Below are 5474 nucleotides of genomic sequence, written 5' to 3'. Positions count from 1 at the left end.
CCGCCCGGGGGAGGGGATCGGCCGGGCCCGCCCCGCCAACTGCCGCCCGCCCCACCCCGTGCTCCGGCCGGGCGCTCACACGGGGCGGGACCCTTGTTCCTCACGCCTGCTGCGGCCGAGGCTCCTCCCTGCCCCGGCTGGTCCTCAGCTCCGCCCGGGCAGGGCCGCTCTCTTCCTTCACCCTGGGGCTGCTCCGGTCACCCTGGCACACTCAGCCTTCCGCGTGCGCAGCCTGCCACACTCACTCTTCCCCGTGCTCAGCCTGACACACCGAGCCTTCCCCTGGTCACCCTGACACACTCACCGAGCCTTCCCCGTGCTCAGCCTGACACACTCACTCACTCTTCCCCTGCTCACCCTGACACGCTTTCTTTCCCCCACCCCCGACACAGTCACAATTCCCCGTGCTCACTCTGACACACGCACTCTCCCCCCACACCCTGACACATGCACTCTTCCCCTTTGCACACTGACACACTCACTCTTAACCCGCTCACCCTGACACTCGCTCTTTTCTTCCATCTCACCCCAACTCACTCACTCTTTCCTGCCCTGCATCCTGACACTCTTACTCTATCCCCCTCTCTGTGACACTCATGCTTTCGAACCCCCAACACACACTTTTTCCCTCCCTGGCATCTGAGCACCAACAGACACTTCCCAGCCAAGGATATTACTGGGCAAGACCCTCTGCGGACTTTCCCTGCCCCTTCCATCCAGCTCACCTGACCCAGGCCCTGTGCTCTCCAGTGTTGGCATTCCCTTCCTGCAGTATTTAATGAGACTTTGTCGGCACCACAAGCTAAGCAAGTGATGCCAAAGGGAAAGGAAAAGGCAGACCGCTGTGGTGCCCATCGGGGAGGAGGGTCTGACCTGTCCAGGAAAGTGTCACATGCTGTGTCCTGGGTTTGATTCCCTGTGTCCATTTTTCAGCACTGTCCATTCTGTATCCCAGGGCAAGCTGGTATGCAGCGTGATACTGACTTTGGTCTCTCTTCTTTCTCCCAGGGTCAGGCAAAATTTTTCTTCATCTCTTTTTGAAGAGGCAGCTTTTATGATTCCTGATCATTTGAAGAAAGCTCATAAAACGCCATCTTTCAGACACTGGCGTGGAAAGCATCCCTGTGCTTCCATCTCTCAGTCACGTTGACTGCACAGTTGCTGCTCTCTGGATTTAGACTGTGCTTTGTATCTGCCAATTTCCATCTCTGGTTTGTGGTCACTGGAGACGGGGGACTGACGATACATAGGAATGATTGTGTTTTCATTTTTAACTAGTGTTTTATCCTCTAGTGCTTTGCAGTGGACAGAACATTTGCTGCATTGGTTGAAGTGGCACCAGAAGTTGAATTTTCTTTCCTGCATGTTGATTAGCAGGAGGGATTGCTCAGTAGAGGTGGTAGTTGGGTTGTAGTCACAGTCCAAAGTGACAACAACTGAGAAGTCAGCAAGTGTTGTCAAATATTTATTATGTAAAGAGACCAACTCTCCCATTGTACACGCACCCCACCCATTATAGAGCCCTCCCTGCAATACATGAATAATCCTTACTCATACAAGTGACCATATTGGGCCTTATTCTGATCTCACACTGGTGTAAATTGGCACAACGCCCTTGAAAGCAATGGAGTTACACCACTAAAAACCCAGTGAAGGTGAGGGGGGAATCATGCTTAACTGCCGTGGGACTGTTCAAGTGAGTAAGGCCAAGTCTATTCTAGGAGTGCTTTACCATTCTCGCAATATCAGTATGCTTTATGGGCAAAATGCCCCTAGTGTTGTGCAGCTCATACTGGCAAAGTGTGCGTTTATCAGAAAAGCTTATTTCAGCCACCCCAAGCCAAACAAGTTGTAGTGCTAAAAGCTCAATTTTGCTGGTATAACTTTTGTCTACACTAGAGGTGTTTGCTGTCACAGGTGTGTTGGTTGGGGATCGTACCTCTTCACACACTGACCAATGTAATTATATCAGAGAAGTCTGTAGTGTAGATATTGCGCAAGGATTGCAGGATCAGAAGTAAACACAGACTAACACAAACACACACACAAGGTATTTAAAGAGAAAAGGAAAAAAGGTTAAAATAATTCACCAAAGCGGGATCTAGACTAGAATCTTTTGCCGATATAGAATGTCCCTTAAAGGTGTGATTTTTACACCATTTTTATACTTGCAAAAGCCCTAATGTAGACAGTTATACTGGCATAAGCTATACTGGCAAAAACGTTCTTTTGCCTCTATAAGCTGTGTCTATTGTCTATACTAGCTATACCAGCAAGCCCTTTCTAATGTAGACAAGGCTTTTTGGTTTCACTTGCACAAGCTGCTTCGCAAGTGGGCTCTACATCTGCACAGAGCCCCGAAGAAGTCACAGTAGGGCTTGTTTGTACAAAATCAAAATTTGGTGGGCAAAAGTTAAATTGATCGTGTCCCTTTAACACACGGTGAGCCTTTGCTTTATATCATTTGTACCCATTCAACTGCATAACATCTGAATACAGATGTGTAAATGTTTTCCAAAGGGCTACAGTTTTTCAAATTCTAAACACATCCCCAATCTCTCATGCAGCTCTGATTTTCGGATGCACCCTGACATTGTGCATCACCTCTTTATTCCTTTTCAGCGTGATAACACTGCTCACAGAGGTATGGAATTTCTACCAAACAGAGAGCTCCCTTGATTCAAAGGTGTTCTCAATTTTCAACACTCTCTGCCACATTGTTGGAGATGGACAGTACACTGCAATTTACTAAGCAATGTATAAGAAGGAACAATAACAAATGAAGCCCTTGCTCCCAGAAATCCGCTAAGGGCTCAGACCTGCAAACGCGTAGCACTAGGTGAAGTGATGATGATTATGAATGAACCACTGAGCTTTACCGCTTTCACTTGACACTGGTATAAATCCATTGTCTTTGGTGGAGTTACTCCTGATTTACACCAGCGTGATAGCAAAATCAGGACCAGTGACTTCACTGGGTCAGTTCATGGTGGCAAACATTATCAACCTGATCCAAAGTTCATTGAAATCAATGGGATCATTTTCATTGGGTTAAGTGAGTTTTGCAATAGACCCTATTCCTGAAATTCTAGCCCCATTAAAGTCAATGGGAAAACTGATTAACTTCATTGGAGTAGGATTTCACCTGAAGACTGGTAATAAATATTTGTAGGATGAGGCTCTTGTGCCGTCTAGGGCTGCACCCAGCTCCTATTGACTTCTCTACATCAGGACCTAAAAGTCACAAAAAGACAGAGAACAGATCATAGATAATGAACACCATGGGGTCATTTTAGTTAAGTCCTCCCTTTACAACCTCTTGTCCTTTCACTGTGATCCCTACATTCAATAACAGAGGTACAGACCTTTCGCATCACTTAGCAAAAACAGGGTCTGCCTGTGTGTATTTTTACTGTCCTCTTAAAGAGGATCTGATCATTCAGCAGCTTTAATACTTAAAAAGAGAGACAAGTGCAGCTGTTACATCTCTTATTTCTATAGATCAAGGCTTGCAGTCCCTAAAATTGTTTGCACCAGTGTTATGCAAGGAGGGCAAGAACGTTTCACCCAGTGACTTCTCACAGCTGGCCTCATGATTCCCACTCATACCACCAAGAAACCTGATTTTATTAGCATCCAGATACTGCATTAAATTAATCTGTGTAGTCTGTACCGTACAAGACTTTTCAATTATCCTTGTTAGGATTTTGCACCATACAGCATGTGTTTGTGGAAATCTTTGAACTCTTCAGTGCTGGAACACTTTTGCATTGACTTATTATGATACTCACTTTTGTTAACGTGTTAAGAAAGTTACTCACAATCTATCACTTCGGGGTCTTATAGCTAAGCTACTCTGCTTGAAAATAGGTGCTATTAGAAAAAATGAAATTTAAAGATGACATGAAGTGATGGTAGCAAATACAATATAAAAGAGATCATTGTGTTATCAGTTTATTTCACCTACCCGTCTCTCATAAAGTGTTAATGTCTATTTCCGCTATAAGTCTTGAAGCCCTCTGATGGATTTGCTTGAGCAATGCAAATGAAACACTTAATATAAGTCTGTAGCTGCTAAGTGAAGGAAAAGGAGTAATTTCTGATGCCAAACTAGAAAACCAAACATGGACCTGTACTGTATGTTAGGAAGTGGAGTGGTTATATTGAGTTACTGCATAAAGAAGATAGTTATCTCCGGATTACAACTGCTCATGCATTAATATTATCATAACAAACTGATTTATACAGTTGCACACACAAGCCCCCAAGTACTTCACAGAATGGCAAGAGAATGTGGCAAGGATCACATCACAATCACTGAAATGCAGCCAGCTCTGGGCAGGGATTAAAGTGAAACACAGGGTAGCACAGCTACCCCATCCTCTGCTGAAAGCATAGGGAGAGCATCTCTTCGTGGGCAAGAGTCAACAACAATGTACATTATACAACATTCTGTATTTTTAATAAAACCTACTAGATTGTGCAGTGCATTTTGCATATTTAAAAGATTGATTTAATTATTCAGATTTATTTCAAATGTGCCTCTGAGTGGCTCTAAAGGCATGTGTCCAACACGTTTATGCAAAATCAAAACACCACTGACCCTGAATAGACTGTAAGCTCTTAGGGGAGGGGATTGTCCTTTTAGTCTATATACAGCACCTAGCGCAGTGGGGCCTTGAACCTCACCTGAGGTCTCTAGATGCTGCCACAATACAAATAGAACAAACCAAGGCCCCAATCCTGCATTTCCCATTTCAGCAGACCTACCTATGCAGGCCCCACTGACTTCAGTACTGCTCTGTAGAGGCATAAGAGAGCCCAGCTGGGCAGCTTGTAGGATTGGGATTTCAAACAAAATCTCAAAGACATAATAGATTTTTTTTAAATGCTCATTCCTGGATTGTTTGTACAGCACTGTTATTGTTGTTGTGACTAAATTCCCCCCTTTCATGACTGAGAGCCTGTATCTATCAAATGGGAGCTTCTCCACATCTGAGGCCTTGGAGAAGCTACAGTTATATATAAATATGCACAAAAACGGTGACTTTCCATTTACTTTAAATCAGACCAAATCCATGCAAGTGGGTGGGGCAGAATCCCAACAAGGTTATTCAGCTTTTACTTGTTTTGATTTATTGCCTCCCATGGAAACAGTACAGGAAACTGAGCAAGGGCAAGAAGCAGCCACTTTTGATTGAATAGGTTTCACCTAGAAAAGAAAGAAAGGGAAAAGCAGCTCTCCCTCTGTCTCTCACACCCACATGCACATGCAGGGCAGACAGAGGAGATGAGACAAGTGTGTGGGGAAACAGGGAGAGGTGCAAATAAAGGAGATATGCAACCAATAATTTTGCATAACCCTCTACATAGCTGAGCCCGGTGGATGGAGAGTGAAGGTTTTACTGCCTCCCAAGCTCTGCTGTCAGTGAGGCCATGCTGGGCTTCCTTGGGCACAAAAGGGGCTGAGGAGA

The sequence above is a fragment of the Chelonoidis abingdonii genome, chromosome 24 (assembly GCF_003597395.2).
Source record: "Chelonoidis abingdonii isolate Lonesome George chromosome 24, CheloAbing_2.0, whole genome shotgun sequence".
In the NCBI taxonomy this organism is placed as follows: Eukaryota; Metazoa; Chordata; order Testudines; family Testudinidae; genus Chelonoidis; species Chelonoidis abingdonii.
This window is presented reverse-complemented; position numbering follows the sequence as displayed.